The 24621-nt window shown below is 39.1% G+C and overlaps 1 long non-coding RNA gene and 1 other non-coding gene across 2 annotated transcripts; both read left to right on the forward strand.

Annotated features, from left to right (window-relative positions):
* The first annotated feature begins 2321 nt into the window (after positions 1-2321).
* LOC130460462 (small nucleolar RNA R71) lies at positions 2322-2427 on the forward strand. Its single transcript, XR_008920327.1, has one exon. It is a non-coding gene; the product is annotated as a small nucleolar RNA R71 (small nucleolar RNA).
* Positions 2428-8926: 6499 nt separating this feature from the next.
* LOC130460055 (uncharacterized) lies at positions 8927-13054 on the forward strand. The gene is made up of 3 exons (XR_008919909.1): positions 8927-9067; positions 11468-11938; positions 12072-13054. It is a non-coding gene; the product is annotated as an uncharacterized lncRNA (long non-coding RNA).
* Positions 13055-24621: the final 11567 nt, after the last annotated feature.

Here is a 24621-nt window from a genome sequence, read left to right on the forward strand (position 1 = left end):
CCGGGCTCACCCATTTAGAATCTGAAATGGGATAGATGATGCCCGCATCAAGTAGTTTCACTACCTCTTTTCTCACCACATCTTGCATATTAAGATTCAAACGACGTTGTGGCTGTATGCGAGGGCGGTGATCTGCTTCCAAGTTAATTCTATGCATACAAAAGTCAGGACTAATGCCCTTGAGATCGTCAATGCTATACCCGATTGCCTTTTTGTGCATACGTAGCACGGTCAGAAGCTTGGAAAGCTGGCTATCGTCGAGTGCAGCATTAACGATCACAGGAAAATCCTCATTATCATCAAGAAATGCATATTTAAGGTGAGATGGTAATGGTTTTAGTTCTACCTTCGTTACCTGTGGCTCGGAAATAGAGCAAACAGTTGCCAATACCTCAAAACCATCGACTTTCTCAACTTCAATTCCATCTAAATCCGAGATCAAGGAATCAATCTCAAAATCTCCTTCTCCTTTATGGGCTTCCAAGGTGAGAGTCGCCAGCAATAGATCATCATACAACATTCTAGGAATGTTGTCTAGAGAAATCTCTTCTGCAATATCAATCCTGCAACAAGTATTCTCAAGCATAGGAGACTTCACAGCATTGGTTAGATTAAAAGTAACAGTATCATCACCAACACTCAAAGTAAGAGACCCAGACTTGACATCAATAACAGCACCTGCAGTACATAAAAATGGCCTACCCAAAATTATGGGGATTTGACTATCCTCCTCCATATCTAGCACCACAAAATCAACAGGAATGTAGAATTTTCCCACCCGGACAGGAACATCCTCCAAAATACCTAAAGGATATTTTATAGAACGATCTGCCATTTGCAAAGTGATTTGTGTGCATTTTAGTTTTCCCATATTCAACCTATTACAGACAGAAAGGGGCATGACAGACACACTTGCACCTAAATCACATAATGCTTTATCAATGAACAATGCACCTACATGACAGGGGATGGAAAAACTACCCGGATCCTTAAGTTTGGGTGGAGACTTATTTTGCAATATGGCACTACACTCTTCAGTTAGAGCAACTCTCTCCACACCACCATAATCCCTTTTCTTAGTGATCATCTCTTTCAAAAATTTTGCATAAACAGGAACTTGAGATATTAAATCAGTAAAAGGGACCGTTACCTCAAGATTCTTGACCATTGCCAAGAACTTACCAAGCTGTTGATCAACCTTAGTTTTCTGCATCCGGTGAGGGAAAGGTAACTTAGGCACAATAGGGAGAGAATCAGAATTCTTCTCTTTTCCCTTATTTGCACCAACATCATCAGCATTACCAACTTCCAGGACTTGAGGCTCTGCATCAATTGCTTTCCCTGGTCCATCTGTGTTCTCCTTAGCAAGAGTTGCATCATCAGTGGGCATCGGGGGTCCATTATATTTAGTGCCACTTCTAAGAGTGATAGCATTGGCACTTTCTCTGTTCTGGGGCGGAGTAGGTTGCCCTGGTAGTGTACCCGGTTGCCTTTGAGATAGAGTGTCAGCAAGTTGAGCAACTTGATTCTCCAACATTCTATTCTGATTCTTCAACTCTTTGATGCTCTCATCATGGTTCTTTTGAGCTATCTCTGCGGTCTTCTGCATATTTGCAATGAGCTTATACAGATCACCCATGTTAGGCTCTGGAGTAGCACTGCTCTGAGGGGGTTGTTGATATCCTTGATGCGGGGGCCTATTAAACCCCGGGGGAGCATTATGTGAGGCTCCTTGTTGAAATGGAGGCCTAGCAACATGTGGTTGAGGTGGATGGAACTGTGGTTGCGACCATTGTTGCTGGGGTTGAGGATTCTGAACATTGTTGCCCCGATATGAGAAATTTGGATGATTCCTCCAACCCGGATTAAATGAATTGGAGTATGGGTCATTGGGTTGTCTCTGTTGAAAAGCATTCACTTGCTCCAATTGCGTAGTATCCTGTAAACTATAAGAGCACTCATGACCAAAGTGACCTTGGATTCCACATACTTCGCAGTAAGAAGTTGTCACTGGAGCTACACTAGACATAGCATTAATACTCATTGGGGGAGTACTAGACTGAGGAGCCTTCAAAGAATCGATCTTCAGGTTCAAGGCTGCCACTTGTGAGGACAATAGAGCATAAGCATCGACATCCAATTTTCCTTTCTTAGATGTGGATCTGGTGGTGCTGTAATGGTTGGCAGCTAAATTGGCAAGAAAATCATAACCTGCATCCACTTCTTTGTCAAGAAAAACACCCCCAGCAGCAGAATCAACCGTGTTCTTTGTTTCATCTTGCAAACCATGGTAGAAAATCTGAACCAAGAACCATTTTTCAATGTTGTGATGCGGACACGACCGCTGCAAAGCCTTAAATCTATCCCAGGCTTCTCGAAGTGATTCACCAGGTTCTTGAGTGAATGTAGTCAGCTTATGCCTTATTTCAGCAGTCTTGGTGGGTGGAAAGAATTCTTCTAGAAAGGCCTGTGAAATAGCACTCCACTCTGTCTCCTTGACATCATTCAACCATGTTTGAGCCTTATCACGAAGGCTAAAACCAAACAACATGACTTTCAATTGGTCTTGAGTGACCCCTTGATGCTTGATAGTACCACACAGTTGGTTGAACCTCTGCAAATGGTTGGTGGGTTCCTCAGATGGATGGCCACCAAATTGACTTTGTGAGACCATGGAGATTAGAGCGGGCTTGATCTCAAAGTTGACTGCATCAATAGTTGGCATTGTGAGCCCAGTCGGAACACTATTCGAGGAAGGAACCCCATATGATTTCAGGGATTTAGACATCGTGTGACTCGGTGGAGTCTGTGATAGATTAAAAACTTGATAGATTAAAAAGTGATACCGCAAGTGCACGGTGTCTGTTGTTAGCAGATACTTAGCAAATACGGGTCGATCCCACAGGGAGACAAGTTCTATTAGTTTTTGCCCAATTATACGAACTATTTCAATAACGAAAGTTGAGTTTGAGTATTAACTACTAAAGCTAAAACAATAATAAAAATGCGTAATTTATCATTGAATTAAAGGTCTAGGGCGTCTGTTCGGTTCACCATGCTTATACCAATCCAATAACACAATTCAATTCGACAACGAATAAACTAGGTCGAGTAATTAAAGTACATGCTAATCCTACGGTCGGGTCTTAACACTTTCAATTCAACATATGCAGTACGATCGCTAACATAATCAGAATTGCCAATTGTACAAAGCCTCTAAAAACACGATCTTTCGATTCTAATTCCTATTAGCTAGATAATTAATCCATGAAATTGGCCGATAACATGAATCAACGATTAAGAACAAATCAATTGGAATTACTCAAGCAATAATCTATAGATTAGCAAACTTTATTGCATAACAATCATGGTATAAACATGGCTTCCCTAACTTAGCCCTAGAATATAACTACTCGCTCATAATTGAATTAACAAGCATGAAATACATAATGAAAACGAGATTCATAATCAAAGGACGAATTAATCTAAGAAACGAAAATAATAAGAAAGAATAAAAGCAAAAGAAATTATTGAATTACCTCTAGATTGATTAATTGAATGGAATGAACTAGGGCTCAATAATGTGTAGAGAGAGAAATAAAACTGAACGTTTAAAAGAATTCTAGGAAAATAATAACATAAGAGAAATAAATTAGTTCCCTTGAGTATTTATATGCTCCTATTTTCTAAAATAAAATAAATAAATAAATGTGAAAATAAAAAATAAAAGTCGTCGATGATTGGTCGATGGAGCGATGATGTGGCAGCCAAACCCGAGCACGAGCCGCGCACACGGGAAGATAGATGGCGAGGCATGGGCAGCGAGGGATCTCGCGCACCATCCCTCGCTGGCATCATGATGAGCGACTAGCAAGAAGGTAGAGCAGCGAGGGAGCTAGCGAGCCATCCCTCGCTGCCCTGCGCGTGTGTGTAGCAAGCTAAGCGACGAAGCTATAGGCAGCGAGGGAGCTAGCGAGCCATCCCTCGCTGGCCTAGTGAAGTGCAGCAAGACAAGACGACGAGCAACGAGGCAGCGAGGGAGCTAGCGAGCCATCCCTCGCTGGCCTAGTGAGATGCATAGCAGGCCAAGGCGACGAGCAACGAGGCAGCGAGGGAGCTAGCGAGCCATCCCTCGCTGGCCTAGTGAGATGCATAGCAGGCCAAGGCGACGAGCAACGAGGCAGCGAGGGAGCTAGCGAGCCATCCCTCGCTGGCCTAGTGAGATGCATAGCAGGCCAAGGCGACGAGCAACGAGGCAGCGAGGGAGCTAGCGAGCCATCCCTCGCTGGCCTAGTGAAGCAAGCAACTATGAAGCGATGAGGCACGACGATAGATGTAGCGAGCCTACGATAAATGTCTTGCGAGCCAACGAGGGATCTTGCGAGCCAACGAGGGATCTTGAGAGCTATGCACAAGCGATACATCGAGTTAATCATCCCCGGAAAACTCAATTCTCCGATCAAACACTTCGTCTCCGACTCAAACCATCCGGTGATCATTCGTTCCACCTCCAAACACTCCGAAAGCACCCAAATGATTGTAAAATCACCTGAAATATCAAAGAAAACACAAACGGAGCGTAATAGAGTACAATAACGACGACTTATGCAATTATGACTCTAAATGCAACTAAAATGAGACGAATGCCTAGAAATGCAACCTAAATGAGCCTAGAATACCCTATATAAATATGATTCATCACTCGCAAGACATGCTGGTAAAACGACACAACAATAAGGCATTACACCTTTAACAAGATGGCACTTACCATCTCTATGAAAGTGCATTTCGCTCATAAAATGGAGTCATACAATTTTGTTCCCTAAACACATGGTACTAAGTTCAAATTGAGCAAATACCTCCCTAAACAAAATTAACTCCAACAAAATCGAAATTCTTTCATAATTTGTCACTCATGAATTATGAAGAACGCAAGCAGTATACCAAGAACACCTACATTGCAAGAAAATACTAGAATCGTAGGTACACTTGGGGGCTAGTATAAATATGTCCAAATTCAACAAAAACCAACATACTTGCAAAAAATGACATGCACAAACTAATTAACATGTCATATAGAACATTTTCAACTATCTAATTGAAAGAAAGAGGCACGAAATCAAAAACCCCCAAACCAATTTCAAGTTTAAGAACACTCAACAAAAATACTCAAATTTGACAAAAAGCTTAAAATTACTGAAAGTTACTTACATTGGGAGGATTAGGAAGTGACTTGAAGTGGAATTCGTGAAGAAAAATGAAGGAAACGAGTGAAAAATGAGTAAGTTGAGTAGAGAGCTCGAAACGAAAATGGCGAAAGAATGGGGAAGAGGGAGACGGGTCGCGTCTTTTAAAGACCAGTCTCCCCTTTGCATTTTCAACGCCCCACTTTGGGCGTTAGAAATTCTCGCGCCCAGAGCTGGGCGCTGAAAGTGCTCCCCCAGACAGCGAATATTCGCTGTCGGGGCATGCGTGAGTTTTCTTTGGTGAGAATTATCTGTTGTCTTAATATTCCTTTCCCGCGGAAAAACAACGGTATTCCAAAAATCTTGTTATTTATTAACGAGAGACATGCACAGTGTGGACCCACTTATAGGACACGAATAATTGGAAAATATTGCGACCCACCAACAGGTTGTAATCATAAAAGTCTTTTATTAAAAATATATGGGCAAAATGAAAAGAAAATAAAATCTTCAAAATAAAAACAGGCTCGCCATCTTCAGCCGGCGGGGTCTACGTCACAAAACCGCGTAGGTCCTTATTTTCAAAACATCAAAACAGATTTGTCCACTTCTATCGGACGGGGCGTCCACCCTTAGCGGACAGGCTCGCCCACCTTCAACGGGCGGGGTCTGCGTCACTAACCGCGCAGGTCCTCAGTTTTCGAAAATGAAATCTTCAAAAACACAAAACAGGCTCGCCATCTCCAGCCGGCGGGGTCTACGTCACAAACCGCGTAGGTCCTTATTTTCAAAACATCAAAACAGATTCGTCCACTTCTATCGGACGGGGCGTCCACCCTTAGTGGACAGGCTCGCCCACCTTCAGCGGGCGGGGTGTGCGTCACTAACCGCGCAGGTCCTTAGTCGCTGCAGCGATAACTTTTTCTGGTTTCCCTTTTCCAAAAATCAAAGGATTGGTTTTCCGTTTTCCCAAAAAAAAAGCGATGTGCTGGATTTTCCTTCGTTTTACGTCCTATAAAAACAAGGAGGTTTTCTCGTTTAGCTAACCTTAAAAATGAGAATCTTTTAAAACGTTTTACCTCGTGATTGCGCTTAGCCAGGCCTATTTACACTTTATAGCTTTGATTTCGAAAACATCTTTAGATACTTCCAATGACAAAGTGAGGGAGTTTCTATACTATCGGTTAACAGATTCCAATGACACGTGAGGAATATGTTAACACTTCAAGTGATGACCCTTAAGTCAAATGTTATCACTCGGGGGCTCGTGAGACCCTCGCAAAACAGGTCACATACACCATGGCTTGTATGACGCACTCAGTCTAGTACTTTGACCATCGTCTCATCTGGAGACTCAGTCAAAGTGGGGGCTAACTGTAGACACCTACTTTTGTCCCCATTCCCGAAAGGGAAGGTTCGATGATGAGAACACAAATCTCCACTTGGCAACGCATCTCCTATAAAATAACGAATCTCAATCACCCTTTCATTTCAGCCAAAGCTACTATTTATAGAAACCTGCTAAGAATAGTAACTAACGTAAAAGGTAGTTGTTAAAAGTGGCAAATTCATAAAAGATAGAAACCTGTCAGAAATAGGTGTTGCACTCCAACATAAATCCTATTTGCAAAAGGAATTCTATTCCTGGTATAATTCGAAAGTAAGAGTTACGTATTAATTAAAATCCCAACGAACCTAGAGTTCGTAACGGGCCCAGACGCATTCCGTCATAAATTTAATACGCACTAAGGAACTCGGATAAGTCTCAAAAGCTCCGTGTTTAAGAGTCCAAATCTGACAAAAAGGCTCGGCCCAAATCCTATTTTCAACGCCTAGGTCTAGGCGCCGAAATCTTCGGCGCCCAGCCCTCGGCGCTGAAAATACCTGGGGCCGTTTTATTTTCGGATTGGTTAGTTTTCTGAGAACCGTAACGCACCTCTCAAGGGTGCGTTGTAATGTGTCCCTCATATGATTTAATCGCTTTCATCACCCTTTTATAAAATTGTCAAACTATTAACTTGATTGATCTATCACGTCTAATAAGATAATACCCTGGACAATTGAATTATCATGCTAGGTACCTTAAATCAATCTAAATAAGATAATCACGATCAATTTAGTGTTATGTGTTGCATATTGCTAAAATCAATTCAGAATAGTTTAATAGTTTAAACGCATGTCCCTTCAATTATTTATGCTGAGCTAGTAAGGATAACCTGCCTCTGGAGTTATCTATGAGCACTCCTCTCGGTAGTTACAGTCCCCCGAACTCTCAATCTCTGCCATGCGGGTGGTTGAGCGATCCCCACACCAGGGATCACAAGGGAACCTATGGCCGTCGTGGTCGAACATAATTGCACTCCCTTTATGTCACGATAACCGGGTTTTGTCAGTTTTTCTCATTGTCGTTAAAAACTGAATGGCGACTCCTATATTACTAGTCGATTGGGTGTAAACTCACAGGAAATCCAATTACACTTGATCTGACGACGTCACGCCCACGAGGGACGAGGTCACGCATTAGCCTCGTGCTTTTTCGACCCCCTCACACGTAGTATATCACAATTACACCACCACCAACAACAACAATAAAAATAAAAAAAGTAAAAAAAAAGAAGAAAAACACAAAAATTAATAATAATAATAATAATAATAATAATAAATAATATTAATAATAATAATAATAATAATAATAATAATAATAATAATAATAATAATAAAAGAAAAAAGTTTATCCCATCTGCGTTCTCTACATTTGGGGAACTAGATAAGGAGGCTTTGGACACACTTTCGCGTATCAAGTCTCTCTCTATTAGTCACTCCAACAATGTTAAGAGTTGTGCATTTATCTTTCATAGATTGAGTTTTTGCATTTAGAAAGGGGTGGGAGTACAACTTGTTTGTAGACTCCCATCCAATTATATGTAACATGTTTACACGTTATTATTAATAATAATAATAATAATAATAATAATAATAATAATAATAATCATCCAAAATATTAATAATTATCTGATCTGATTCTATTTGATCGAGCTTATTTTTCTGATCTGATATGAACTTATTTTTTCTGATCTTAACTGTCCTGGTCTGATCTGAAATAAGTTCCTGAAATAAGGTGTACTAAAAATTTAAATAGTTAGACCATGATGATAGAGTTGAATATAAATATATAAAATAATTGTACGTGGGCCCTACACGGACCATGCATGATCATATGCGCTCTATAGCACCATTGGGGAAAAGGAATTGGTGCATGCTTGGAGCATCACATGCACAAGTACATGATGCTCATAGGTAGGAGGCCCATGAGCAAGGCACTGCCCTGAAGCCCGTGTGCCATTTCCAGAGAAGCATCAGGTGTTAAACCTCGTATTTTTATTAAATTATAAATATATTTATTATATATAAAATATTAAAAGTGAATTTTAAATTGAAGTTGCATTTAAACATTTATTCAAATATATTTTATTTAAGTTAGAAATATTTTATTATTTCTAGTTTGGGAAGAAAAATATTTTAAAAATAAAGTAGGCGAGCTATTTTTATTTTTGAAGGATAAAGAATTAAATACGCAAGCTTAAACGTGAATTAGAACCAATGTCATTAAATTTCAAATCAATGGCACTCCCGTCATTTTTATCATAAACTATATACCAAAAGGCAAAAATCTATAAATAGGAGTGTCATGATTCAAAAATCTCACAAATTCATAAACCTCAAATTCCTAACCTCTCTTTTATCTCCTCTATCTTCGGCTCTCTCCCATCTCCCATCATCCTCCCCGGCCGCGATCAAGCCTGCAATATCGTCGCGCCTGCCTTCGTCGCTCACATCGTTCCTCGCCGTCCGCCGTTCGCAATGCCCCTTGTGGCCGGATGGTATATTTTCTCTTCTTCCCTTATTTTCTATTTGATTATTTTAATTATTTTTATATAAAAAAAGGTTTACGTTTGTTAATTATAAATAAAATCCAGTTTAGATACTCTGTGTTTGTTATAATTTGGAATTTAACCGTATTGTTGATTATAATTTTCAAATTAAATTAAAAGTTAATTTTTTTTTTAAGGTTTTCAAGCATGTTTTAATATTAGTTTATTGATTCATTATAGGAGGAGATTATTAATTGCTAGTTGATTTGCAATTGTGGCCCCGTATATTACGTATTCAAGATACGTACATGTGTATATGCATTTTATTACATGTATTGTTAACATATTGATGTGGATTAATTAAATGATTCATGTATACCTTATTAAGTGTGGTATGTTTGTTGAACTTAATAGCAAGCATGATTAGTCAAGTTTAATTATGTATGTACGTAATTTTAATTACATGCATGCCTAATAAGTAAATTCATGTTTGTACTTTTAATTACATGCATTCCTAACAAGTAAATTCATGTTTGTACTTTTAATTGTTGTCATGTATAATTAGCCAATTTTAATCATGCATTATATTCCACTCCAGACGTCACGTCAGACTTTAAAACTGAAACATCAATGCTTTGCCGATGATCTAATTTTACTATGTAAAGGAGATTCTACTTCTGGTAATATGATTCTTCAAGGCATCAAGTTGTTCTCCAATACTACGGGCCTGTGTGCAAATAAAAGTAAGTCTGAAGTTTACAGTTGTGGTATGGACCAAGTTGAAATTGTTGGAATTATTGATTATTCTTTATGCAAGGTGGGATCACTCCCGTTCAAATACTTGGGTGTGCCCGTAAGTGCCAAGAAACTGACATCAGTAGTGAGAAACTTATTGAGAAATTGGTGACTAGAATAAAAATTTGGATTCTAGACACCGTTCGTTTGTTGGACGACTACAAAAAATTCCATGTTGATGAGCATAAATGTTTGTTGTAGTTAGATTTTTATTATGCCCAAATTTGTCATAAAGAAGATTAATGATATATGTAGATTATTTCCTTGGCCTGGAAACCATAATACTTCAAAACCTGGTTATGTGGCTTGGGATAACTTGTGCAAACCTAAGAAGTTTGGTGGTTTAGGAATAAGGAACATGATGTTATGGAATAAAGCAGCCTTCGAAAAGCAAGTGTGGAACGTTGCTAGGAAAGCTGATAACCTTTGTGTGAAGTGGGTTAATGCAGTTTAAATTAAAGGAAACAGAGGAAGGAGTAACAAGCTCCTAGTAGCTCTAGTTGGGCTTGGAAGTGTATAAGAAAGGTTAAGCATGACCTGACTTCGGCTTTATCTGATATACTTGGAGGCTAGGGATCAAGTATAACATTAGTAGAATTTATAAGAATTTGATTAGGCAGGGACACAAGTTGTAGTGGGGTAAAATGGTATGGTGTAGGTTATCTGTTCTAAAGCATAAGTTTATTTTATGGTTGGCCATGTTGGAAAGATGCAAACAAAGACAGAGGCTCCATCACTTGAAGATCAACAACTCAGAGTTTCGAGTTCTGTACTATTTGTGATAAAGAGGTGGAATCTCATAAGCATATGTCCTTCAATTGTGATTACAATAAGGAATGTATTCAACATATCAAGGAGTGGTTAGGAATCAAAATTGACATTGTTGATTTCTTTGTCCTTCTTTGTTGGATAAGTAAGAGATAAAAAAGATCTTAGTTCTGGAAACAAGTTACAAGTGCAACAATTATTGTTGCTGTGTAAGTAATTTGGCGTGTCAGAAACAACGTCTTATGGGAGATTAAGTTAGTAAGTGTGAATGACGCAATCAAGGAGATTCAGAGATTTTTTAGAGGTAGAATTAGCAGTATTATAAGATTTCTCAGTCTTATCGGGAATGGTTTAATTGTTTGTAGTGTTTGAATTTTGTTCGCACACTGTTGTGCTGTTTTTTGGGTTTGAGGCTAGGGGTGGGGGTAGTCCTTCCTAGAAGATTTGTCTCCCTTCTAGTTCTCTAGTCAGTATGGTGTGTTTTGTTTGATAAATATACTTACTTACCAAAAAATCATGCATTGTACTAACTAGAACGACAAGTTTTCAAACATCTTATGTCTAGTCCTTTTAATTACATGCATGTCTAGTGGGTTCACCATGTTTGTACTATTAATTACAAATATTCTCAAGGTTTACTTTGTGTCTTATACGAAAGCTCTCATGTTAATTCAGTCATGACCGACCAAGGAATATTAATTAATAAGTCAAGTGTTCTTTGATCACAAGTCGTTTAAAAGTATTATTAAAATGAATGTTTAAGTGATTAATTGTTAATTATTTTATTTAATAGAGTCGTGAGTATGTCTTTGACTAATATTAATAACGTAAATTGAAACACGACAGGTGCATCATCTACAAAGTGTAGCGCTCTCAAGTATATCAGGTGCACTTACTTGTTAAATCAACGTTGGGGAACGATAACTTATGTCGCAATTCCTAGAGTCCAACTAGATTTTTTTGTTTTGTTTTTATTTATTCCTTGTATTTTTATGTTAAAATTAAAATTTTATACCAAGAATGAGCCATATTTGAATTTATTACTGCATACTTATTGTACGGGGTGTCCTGCCGGCATGCTAGCATACCGACAGAACTCCCCATAAGCAAAATCGTCCTGCAGCTAAGTCGGTTAATAAAGGCGATTGAGTCTTACTGGCGCATTTCCATACATACTACCGGCATAAACAATTAGCCACGTGATCAAAGATCACCAAGAGGTCACCATTAGACAAGTCACTGTCCTACGAGGTAGAGGCTACTCGGCCGTACAAGGCAGTTTGTCTATATAAGGAAGACCACATTTATTGATACAAGGTACGAAATACTTAAACACACACCCTACTTACTACTTAGTTAACTCTTATCTACATTCAGTAATCTTACTTAAGCATCGGAGGGGGTATCCTCGAATCACCCCTGAGGCTAGTTAATCCATTCTGTTGTGCAGATCCCAGTCAGCTACCTCAACAGAAGCTCCCAATCCCACAGTCAGTTGTTCCCACTCCACACCCGGAACAATTGACGCTAGAAGGAGGGGACCTCATCCCTTTTAACGTTTCATCAGCTAATATGAATCTCTCAACGAAGGAAAACAGTAAGAATTCGAAGAAAATTCAAGATAAAATAACAACTACGTAGTCAACAGGAAGTATGAAACCGCAATCAGCAATTACAATTCCAACAGCTTTCATGCCATTAACGAAACCGGTAATAAATCCAGTAATAAGTGGCATCCCGCAGTCGGCTCCAGAGGGAGTAACTGTGGAGGATGGTGATGAAGAAGCCGGACATGACAGTCTTGTCAGCAAGCAGCTCAGCACACCTATCGCGCAAACATTGACAAATTAATTGTCTCCCCTGTCGAAAATATTCATAGGCCAACAGTTAAAAACGCTATCAACTGTCACGGCGAAGTTTTCTAGGCTAACACCTACTCAAATCTCAGGCAGAAGTGGTAGCATCCATGAGACAGGACTCGTAGCACCTCATGTGCCAGTTAAAAATCTTTTGTCATCCATTAACCAGGAAAACACAACACAAAAAAGAAAACACCCCTGAAGGAAATATTTCCTTTGCCCAAGGTGCAATTTCTCCAATACCAAAGGTTCAGATTAATTACGAACAATTAATCCAGTGAGATCAAGTGATCGGAATAGCTGGCTGGAGTAATGCTTCCGATCAGTGAGTTTTAATCCTAATTAGGCTCACAACTTACTCTTGACTGAACCTATAAGGTCACACCATTGGCATGTAACAGATCATCGGATTAAATTAATCGGAAATTCATTTAATAGCTTTTCGGGAAATTAGTTCGGAAAACATAATTATACGATTTAACATTGGATCGTAAAATTGTATATCGTGTTGCGTATATTTGTAAGCTAGGAGGAATGAAATAAATCATATCCTACGACATTGGATCGTCAAATACGAAATGATAAATAAATTTTCGAAGGATAATTTAATCGCAAACACGAAAGCAAACCAACGAGCCAAGCAAATAAGCGAAAGGCCCATAGGCGCAACGCGCATACTCGCAGCTGGCCCATGGCCTTGGCTGCTTGGATGCGCGCATAAGAAGGCAGCAGCAGTTGCACTGTGGCCCGCGGCCCAGTAGCGAGCTGATTGCGTTGCTCGCACTCCTCGTTGGCCTCGTTGGCCGGTTGAGCCTTGTGCTTGGCCGGTTGGCTTGGCTTGTTGAAAAGGTTATTTTAACAACCTATTCTACACATTTTTCTAACTTAACCTAATATCATATTCTAACCTAAGGCAATAGAGAACCCTAATTCTCTCTGTGCCTCCATTAGAGTGTTCTTCCCAAATGCAAAACATCTTGAAGGAGATATAAGCGATTTGAATTGTTAATATTATGAAAAATATAATTTGTGCAATTTTCGTTTTGAACATTAAAATTGATTTTTTTTTCAATAATCGGACGAGCAAGGCACTCGCACAAGGCGAGGGGCTGATGTCCGTGCGAGACGAAGGGGCAAGGCACGCGCAAGAAGGAAAGCCCATGGGCGCTGGCCTTGTGCGTTGTGCCTACAAGCATCAAGCGATGGGCGTGTGGCATGCACAAAGAGCTGGGCGAAGCCTTCGGGGGAGCTTGTGGCACGCAAAAGACAAAGGCCAACGACGCTGCACCAGCGAGCGGGCTCGCGTGCCAACGCGTGCTGGCCAAGCGCAGCGATGGAGCAGGAGCGTGCCTTGTGCGATGCTTCAAGGGTATTGCGCGACGCTGTGGGCCTTGCAGCCTGCGCGTTGGTGCGTTGATTCGATGCACAATGCATCGTTTGGGCTTGGCGCTTGCCTAGCCCACGATGCATCATATTTTTGAATTTCTGCTTCGTTTTATTTCAAGGCCTAATTTTTTGGCTTTAGGCTAACGGTGGACTTTTTCATTATCTTATTTGATTTGACTTGGGTTGGGCCGCGAGTTTAAATATTTAAAATTAAAAGGTCCAAATTATATTCGTTTAAGTGGGAGCCGTTTAAATCAAATTATTTAAAATAATTTATTTTAATTATTTTTCGTAGGACACTTTATTTTCATTAAATTAATTTTTGATTAGAATATCTCTAAGGATTAATAATTTGGAATTGATTAATCTTTTAGGACGTGTTTACATGAACGTGATTTAATTAATCATGTAAATACTTGCATATTTTACTTGGATCATTCGTTTTAGGACATGAATGGGTGAATGCATAGATATTATTATTATGTATTGCAGGTATTGAAGGTGACTAGTATGGCCAAACTAGGATAGTTGAATACGGTATGCGTACCGTTGTATCTTTGAATGTAAAGTTTTAAATATGGTCTGCGTACCATGAAGTTTTGATGTAATAATTAGATTATTAAGTTCACGTTCTTCTAGTTTATTTAAAATTTTAAGTTAGCTTTTGAATGAAGTTCAAGACGGTGCCAAGCTAACAAGGTTAAGATTGAAGATTGGATGCTTCAAGACCAAGTTTTTGGGCCATACTAGTTCACCAAAATAATTTATGCTATTATATTGATGAATGTATATTGTGCATGAATGCGTTTTTTGTATGTATGATTAAGGATTTAGTTCACTAAATAATCAAACCAACATAGAAACAACTAGGTCCAAGTAATATTGAGTTTGAAATTGGCTTCCAAATCAAGCACTTACTAAAATCTTCGAACCTAAGATAGTAGGTTTCCTCCAAAGCGAGGTGATATTTTAGTATTCCTAGATGGTAAGGCATCCCAAAGGAGCACGTTGATTGTGGTTTCAACTCAAGTAATATTGGTACATATTGTGGCATAAGAATAAGTCATGCCATTAACTTATTAACCAAGAGTAATTTGGATATTACTAGCATTGGTTTTTGCTTACCTAGAATCTTAAAAGACTTAAGAGAAGCCAAAACATTCTTAAGACTTAGAGACTTTTAGGGTCTTGGATCATTTCATTCATTTTGGAATATGTATTTATTGCATGAATGAAATGTTTAATAGCTTAAATGATTGCATGAATGCTCTTATTTCAAGTTATTAAAGTATGATAAATATTTTCTTTGCTATTTCATTTTGTAGAATATTAATTATAGTGCATATCTTAAATTTTATTGGTTCGGATGATAGAACTGCGATATTTCCTCAAGCGATTGATAAATAATTTTGAGATCAATTCTCAAAGGAAAGGAGACTAAGAGCGTATCTAAGATGCTATGGTACAAAAAGTGGATATTGCTTCGAGCCTAAAGGGGGTTATTGATTCGTATCGAGTGCGAAGCAAATAGACTCGAAGCAATTGAAGGCATCCAATTGCTTCGAGCAAGTGCAAATCAATTAAAACTACTAATGCATCGCGCCTACCAATATATCGAAGCATTTGATCATAAAAACTAACAAAACCTACTAGCAATTGGTTCGCGCCTGTCAATTATTCGAAGCATTAAATTTTTAGTTGCTTCATGCTTATGGATTGTTCAAATCAATTGATTGATGTAATTTCTTTGGTCTCAATCATAAGCCCGTAGCAATACATGCAATTTTTTAATTTTTAAAAAATATTCCAAAAGGAGGGAATAACACCTCCGTAACCAATGACAATTTAGTTTACCACACGTTACCGTCATCTATCTCCAAAACGCTTACCATTTTGTCCTAATAATAAGCAATCACAATAAAAAAAAAAGTTCAACTACCACAAAATTCGAAATCATTAACCATTCAAAATGTATAAAATTATCCTAAAACGACGTATGTCACGCGTTGTCCAAAACATTAAAATATTTCAAAACAAATACAACTACAATTGTAGATAAGCTTTACAGTTATAAGTAACTGTCTTAATATCTAATAATAGTAGCTTTTTCTAACAAAGTACTAGATTTCAGGAGAATACAAAGTCCAAAAGTATTGAGCCCAACAAGTTAAAACTTCACGAATTTGTCCATTAGTATAAGGTTTATTTGTCTTAAAATCCTGGAAAGAAAAAAAAAGAATGTCAACATATCTAATATCTAAAAGAGATCACTAACTTAAATATATTTGAAAAAGTTCATACCTTGAATAAATTTCCACTTCCACTATATGAGTGGACTATGTCATGCGTGAACCTTGATGTAAAATACCTACACTCAGTACCCCCATCCTGTTGAGCACACTAGAGAAAACCAATTTAATATTTTATAAGTTAATAAGTCATTACCTAAATTAAATTTCCAAAAAGAAATGATAAAAATTGTAGATATTTACCACGGTAGCACCCCATTGTAATTTTGAACCTTTATTTTTTCCACCATATGCCTTGTAAGTTTTGAAGGCACTATGTGATCATGATTCACAAATATTGTGAGATAATTGAACAAATTAATCAATTTAGAGATAAATATTGAAAAAACGAAAATATGAACTTACCTATCCAGTACCACTCTTATTGCTAGGCTACGTTTCTTCTTAATTGAGTCAAATACGTGAACCGTATTTATGGTGGGATAAATCACAAGAAGAACCCAATGATTGCTACATGTTTCAGAAACCAATGAAAAAAATTAGCTATTGTGTGATAAAGTGGGGGCACTGAAAGACCATAGCATGCATGTAAACTAAATTCACTCCAAAGAAAAAGTGATTAATCATAGGAAAAATTGACATAAATAATCCCAACTTTCACGCATCTTCTAAAAATAATCCCAACTTTGGATTATTTTAGAATAATCCAAACTTTAGGGGTTACCTTCTCAAAATAATCCGAAGTCTTTTTTTCTTGTCATTACTAATCCATTTTGGGTCTATTGTACATAGCCAAATTGATAATTTGGATTATTTTGAGAAGGTAACCCCTAAAGTTTGGATTATTCTAAAATAATCCAAAGTTGGGATTATTTTGTGAAGATGAGTGAAAGGTGGGATTATTTTTGTAAATTTTTCCAATCATAGGAAAAATTGACATAAATAATCCCAACTTTCACGCATCTTCAAAATATCTCTCTCTCCCCCCTCCCTCCCTCTCTCTCTCTCTCTCTCTCTCTCTCTCTCTCTCTCTCTCTCTCTCTCTCTCTCTCTACGTAACTCTCTCTCTCTCTCTACGTAATTGCTAATTATAAGTTTTTTCAGACCCAAATTTCGCTTTCTGTGGGCTTTGATCTGGAAAATATTATTGTTGAATTAGGGTTTTTTAGCATATTTTGCTGACTTCAATTGTGGGGTTTGGTAACTGGGTTTTGTCAGTTTTAGTTTTGTTTTTGGGGTGATCACTTTATTTTCTTCGTTGGGGCAGTTTTTGAATTCATTTTTGTGTTGTTAAGGGGCAAAAGATTCTGTCTCTTCGAACTTTCGAAGGAGTTGTACTATTTTATTGGTTATTCATCCCGAGTTAGTAGAAGGTGGTAATGATGGTTGTACATGGGGAGCCAAAGACTGAGGTCTGGAATGGAATTAAAACACGTTTGAGAATAGGCTGCCGAGTTTTGATCCTCCAATACCTATCTCTAATACACTGTACATTAATTCCCCTTATCTTGTTACCTCCTTGAATGTTAGAACTTTTATAGTATAGATTTGTGTACCTGCCTTTTGTTCTAATTACAAATTATTAGAGTTGAATGCATGTAAGCTTCAAAATATCTCTATCTCTCTCTCTACTTGTTGTTTTTCTGAATTGGGTTGTGTAGACACCTAATTTGTGTCTTCCCTTTGGGATGATGACGATACCATTATCCTTGTTAGGCGATTGGAGTAACTCCAGGCGGAAATCCCAATTGCTAAGAACACCTCCAAAATCCAAAGTCCAAAATCCAATCCCCGAGACCGTTCCCCTCCCGGAACTCGGTACAAAATACAACTTCCAAAATCCAATTTCAAAATCCAAGTTCAATCCAATTAGTGGACCATCCCACTGGTCTTACTAGGCCTTTTCCACTCAAAATCATATAAGGCAAGTCAAATTCGGGCGCCGACCCACAAAACCGAGCATGCCGGGCCCCGCCCCGTAAAACCGGAATCAAAAACCCGAGAAGGACTTGTTTTTAGACGCAAATTCAAGTCTTAACCTCCAAGAAAACACTACACGCCAAACATCGTACTATTCGTACGAAGGTACACCCATACAAGACAAATCAAGGACAGCATCTTTCCGTCCTTTTTGGCGGCATTCAGGCCACGTCAGCAGCGCACAGCGCTGGCCTGGCGCCAGGCGCTGGCGTGTGCTGGCGTTTTGCACCATTCCCTCCTATAAATACCCCTCATTTCCATCGAAAAAGGGGGAGAACAACACATACAACGTCGTAATTTCGACATTACTCCTCACAATACAAACTCAAAAACTCCTCAAAAACACATACAAAATTCCTAAATTCAAAAGCAATTGGGAGCTCGTGCCTAAGCCTAACTAGGTAAATCCGAATCCCATTTCAATCAATCATGCTATTTTGATTTCAAATGATTAGCAAGTTGGTGTTTTTTGCTATAAAAAATACCACTTGCAACAATCATACATGCTTTTTCAAAAAATACAAACTTTTTCAAAATACAAAATACAAACTTTCAAGATTCAAGGATGTTCAAAGTTGCTTACATTCATCTCTTTGAACTAGAATCACCTTCAAGTGTGGAGTAATCAAAGATGACACCTTTTTAGCATTTAAAGGTTTAGTCTTTTGAGATTCAAGACTCCGTTTTTTCATTATACAAGTTCAAGTTTTCAAATTTCAAGATCCCACCATGTTTAGGGTTGTTCATAACTACCTCTCTAAGCTAGGATCATTTCAAGTTCAAATTTCAATCATTTCAAGTTCAAACATTTCAATATTCAAGTTTTCAATTTCAAGTTTGATATGCAAAATCTAGGATATTTGGGTTGAGCAACCTCCCCCAAGTTGAGATTTTTGGCTTTGAATTCGTGTCGGGCGCACTTATTTTTAAGGAGCCGCTTGGCGTTCAAATCTCATGTGCCCAAGTACAAATTTCAATTATGCACCTTCCAATATCGCAATTTCAATATCACACTTTCAATATCGCACTTTCAATATCGCACTTTCAATACCGCACTTTCAATACCGCAATTTCAATCTCGCACTTTCAATTCCGCACCTTTACTTGCCTAGTCCATTTCTAGGCAATGTGGACCTACTCCCTAGTCCTTTTCTAGGGGGTCTTGTATTTACTAATTCCGCACTTTATTTAGTATTGTGATGTTGCTTTATGTGCTTTATCTCTTTCATCACCAACATGCTAAATACAACAAAATACAAAGGTTACATCACGCTTAACGAAGATATTTTTGGACAAACCGGCCTTAGGTTCCTTAAATCAATCTTTAAAGCAAAGTGACCACCGTACAATTAGAAATTCTATTTTGCTCTAAATTTCAAACCCACATAGTCTAATCTTAGGGTTTATTTTCGAAATAATGTTGTGCCAACGTACTTGAATGTTTCTAAAGCTCGCCGAATAAGCATTTTCCTTTCCGAGCCCGGATCTCACCCATCCGTTTCAAGGATTCAAGGCCTTATCCAAAAATAGAGTCATTTTGCGGTCTTCCCAAACGGGACCTAAAATAAAGTTTGGTGGCGACTCCTTCGAGGTGCAAAAAACAATTCAACGGTTCTCTAAACGAACCGCCGCGTGCCAACCCCCCCCCCCCCCCCCTTTGTAGGAAACGAGATAAAAAAAAAACCCCTACAATTCTGGCGACTCAACTGGGGACTTCTTTTCCAATTTCAATTTCGAAAATGAGAGCAGATTTTGAGCAACCAGCCACTGATCTGCCGAAGTACTGGATGCCAGCATTGGCGCCAGGCGCAGCCCTTGCGCCCAACGCCACTGCCTGCATCCAGGACAGTGGCTCACAGTGGCTTGTCGCCCACTTTTGCTCAACTTTTCGTGCTGGGAGTTAGTCTGGTTTTGCATCTAGAAGGACGCTCCCAAACCTCGTGAACTAGTGCCGAAAAACGGGCTTTACAAATACAAATTCAAGTACGATTTCAATTTCAATTTCTAGGCATTTCATGCATTTTTCGAAAACCATATTGTGCAAAATGAATTTCTACCTTTGCCCAAACGGATGTGTTCTACATTCGGCTAGCCCCGGGGGCAACGAAATGGTGACTCTCCATACGGTTCCCGACTAAAGTGTGTGACCATTTCCGCGCCTACCGAAACTTGGCATTTGTTTGACATTCCCGATGTCAAGTATGGAGGTCGTCTGCCGACACACACTTCCCTTAGGCGAAACGTGAAAGCTTGTCGTCGGATCCGTCTCTTAGCCAAGTACCTTTTTGACACCCAAAGCCGACCACTTGCATCATACAAAAACTTAGACCGAAATTAGGTTGAGAACTTTGCATGTCGCATTCATATTCATGATTAGTGTGACAACGTGCTACTTGTGCATTGTGTGGGCGTCTTTGCACGCGTGAATGGCTAACCTCGAGTTCTAGCTTGCCAAAACCAATTAGCCTCCAACTAGGAAACCAAACCCCTAGGAGCATCATTCAAACCTCACGCATCTAAATCGCCGATTAGGGTCTTTAGGAGTGTCACTCCATTTGATTCAAAACCCTTAAACACGCCTCACGCACAAATGCCAAATTCAAGTTCAATACAACGGCGTCATAATGCCGGATTTTCGAGTCCAAATTCCAAGCTACAAATTCATAATCAATCCAACGACGTCATAATGCCGGATTTTCAAGTCCAAATTACAAGCTACAAATTCAAAATCAATCCAACGGCGTCATAATGCCAGATTTTCAAGTCCAAGCTACGAATTCCAAATTCAATCCAACGGCGTCATAATGTCGAATTTTCCACTTAGAATTCCATATTTCAAGTTCAAAATTCAACACAACGGCGTCATAATGCCGGGTCTTCAATTCCAAATTTCAAGCTTCCAGTTCAAAACCCAATTTCCTAGTCCAAAACCTCAATTGTCAAGTCCAAATCCAACGGCGTCATAATGCCGGATTTTCTAGTTCAAGTTTCGAGTTTCAAAGTTTCAATTCAAAACCCAAATCCAACGGCTTCATAATGCTGGATTCTTTAGCCAAACTTCAAGATCAAATCCAACGGCGTCATGCCGGATTCCCTATTTCAAACGTTCAAGTCTTCAAACCTCAAACTCAAGTTGCTAACTCCAATCTCAAAACCTCAAGTTCAAATATCCAAACTCATTGCCGGCACAATGCCAAATTTTCAACTCAAACCTCAAGTTCTATGTTCAACCTTTCGAACCTCAAAATTCCAAGTCCACGGCGGCATAATGTCTGACTTTCAAGTTCCCAAATTCAACGGCGGCACAATGCCGGATTTTTTCCAAACACAAAGCCTCATATTCTATATACGAAAGTGCATCTCCTCCCATTTCAAAATTCAAACTTCAAGTCAAATTCAAACTTCAAGCTCATCTTCAAGTTACAAAAAATCCTCGCCTTCCCAATACAAAAGTCAAAATACTTCCAATGGGTTGAAAATCCTTAGAAATAATACAAGTCCAATTGTTCAATCGGGTTGAAAATCCCCAGAAATAATACAAGTCCAATTCTTTAAACGGGTTGAAAATCCCCAGAAATAATACAAGTCCAATTGTTCAATCGGGTTGAAAATCCCCAGAAATAATACAAGTTCAAGATTCCATCTACGGGTTGAAAATCCCCCTGAAATAATACAAATTCCAATGGGTTGAAATTCCCTTCAAATATTCCAATTCAAATGGGTTGAGATTCCCCTAAAATATTGACGGGTTGAAAATCCCCTAAAATAATACAAGTCCTATTGTTCAATTGGGTTGAAATTCCCTTCAAATACTCCAAATCCAATGGGTTGAAACTCCCCTAAAATATTGACGGGTTGAAATTCCCTTTAAATAATACAAAATCAATCCCTTTCAATCGGGTTGAAATTCCCTTCAAATATTCCAAGTCCAATGGGTTGAAACTCCCCTAAAATATTGAAGGGTTGAAATTCCCTTTTCAATAATACAAAACCAGTTCTCTTTCAAGCGGGTTGAAATTCCCTTCAAATATTCCAAGTCCAATGGGTCAAAATTCCCTTGAAAATTCAATTTCCTAGTACAAGTCCAATTTCCAAATCCTAGAGCAGGTTGAAATCCCCTTCAAATAAGTCCAATTTCCAATAGGTCGAAATATTAATCCTTTTCGATTTCCTAAATTCTAGTACAAAGAGTCAACTTTCACAAAAGAATGAAGGATCCTCTCAAACATTTCCAACGGGTTGCAAATCCCGAATACAAGTACAAAATCCAAAATCCCGAGTCCTCGGAATGGCACATTGTAGACACCTACTTTTGTCCCCGTTCCCGCAAGGGAAAGGTTCGATGATGAAAACATAAAAACTCCACTTGACAACGCATCTCCTATAAAATAATCGAATCTCGATTCCCCATTTTATTTCACCCGAAACCTTCTATTTATGGAAACCTGCTAAAAAAAGTAATTGCCGTAAATGGTAGCTTCTAAAAGTGGCAAAATCATAAAAGATAGAAACCTGTCAGAATTAGGTGTTGCACTCCAACATAAATCCTAAATGAGATAGAAAACCGCGAGAATCCTATCCCTAATAGGATTCGGAAATAAGAGTTACGTATTAATTAAAATCCTAACGAACCTAGAGTTCGTAACGGGCCCAGACGCATTCCGTCACAAAATTAATACGCGCTAAAAGACTTGAATTAATCTCAAACTCTACGGATTTTAGGAATCCGAATCTGACAGAGAATTCGACCCAGACATCACTTTCAACGCCCAGAGCTGGGCGCCGAAATCTTTGACGCCCAGCCCTGGGCGCTGAAATTGCATGGATCTCTATTTTCAACGCCCAGCCCTGGGCGCCGAAATCTTTGACGCCCAGAGCTGGGCGCCGAAATTACCTGGGACGTGTTTTTTCCTAATTCTTTGTGGATTAGAACTCTGCAATTCTATCTTTCCACGAACTCTTCCCTATAAATAGGCCCCTAGTTTCGACGTGAAACAACAGACAACAACACATAATATATTCTGAGTATTGACTCTAAACCCCTTAGCCTAAGCCTCTCGCTGCGAAACTGTTCACACGTTCTGTCGCAATCGATCCATAAATCGAACAGAACGTATCCTGTCCCATAATCGAGGTTCGTTAAATAAAAAGGAGAAATAGCAAAGTCAAAGTGGTTAGTTTTCTGAGAACCGTGACGCACCTCTTAAGGGTGCGTCGTAATGTGTCCCTTTTCGATGATTTAACCGCTTTCCTCGCCCTTTTTATGAACTGTTAAACTAACCTAATATGATTGTTCTATCACGCCTAACAAATATAATATATTTGGGAAATCGGATTATCATGCTAGGTCCCTTAATGTTATTTAAATCAGATAATCACGATCCAATTAGTATTATATGTTGCATATTGCTAAAATCAACTCAGATTAGTTTAATATTTAACGCATGTCCCTTCAATTATTTATGCTGAGCTAGTAAGGATATCCTGCCTCTAGAGTTATCGACGAGCGAATTACTCCTCTCGGTAGTTACAGTCCCCCGAACCCTCAATCTCTACCTTGTGGGTGTATATTGAGAGATCCCCACACCAGGGATCACAAGGGAACCTACGGCCGTCGTGGTCAAACATAATTGCACTCCCTTTATGTCACGATAACCGAGTTTTGTCAGTTTTTCTCATTGTCGTTAAAAACTGAATGGCGACTCCTATATTACTAGTCAATTGGGTGTATACTCACAGGAAATCCAATTACACTTGATTGAATAAAAAGAATCGTCACACCCACGAGGGACAAGGTCACGCATTAGCCTTGCGCTTTTTCGACCCCCTCACAGTGGCGAATCCACTGGGGATAGTGAAGGAAATACTCGTGCTTGTAGGTAATCAAAATAGCCGAAGGGTGAAACGATCCTACCCTGCGTTTATTTCCCCATCAAGTTGGGACGACCTGAAAATCAGCATATTAATGTGAACGGGCAGAACATCATAACGAATCTCGGCTCCCTCGGGAGTTGGGACTAAGGATACCTTTTTTCGCCAATAGGGGGGTGCATACGCCGCGCATGTTTCCATCTCGGTACTTGTGCAGGTAGTACACCTATCCCGAACCCAATCGCTCGCTCATTAGGTCCCTCTCGCCTGCATGCCCCCTTGGCTTGCACTTGCGGGTTGGCCTCTTGGGCGAAATTCGTCTGTTGAAGACACTACCTCGACCGGGGCATATGTTGGATCTACGATAGAAGCGGTACCAAGACAGGCGCAAATACTACCCATAGAAGCCTATCATAAACTACGTGACATATTTAATTTTCAAATCCATGTTTGTAATGTAGTTATGTGTAGCGAACTATGTGACTATGTTATGATTGTGCGTACGAATAATGCTAGCCAAATAATTCTAGAAAACCAACGACCTTAAAAACTGCCCAAACATTCATAAACAAATTGGCCAAAGAGTTACACCAAAATACGTGTTCCGCAAACCCGAATGATCGCCACAAAAATAAGCGACGCTCGGGATGGCCTG

The sequence above is a fragment of the Spinacia oleracea genome, chromosome 4 (genome assembly GCF_020520425.1).
Source record: "Spinacia oleracea cultivar Varoflay chromosome 4, BTI_SOV_V1, whole genome shotgun sequence".
Classification (NCBI taxonomy): Eukaryota; Viridiplantae; Streptophyta; class Magnoliopsida; order Caryophyllales; family Amaranthaceae; genus Spinacia; species Spinacia oleracea.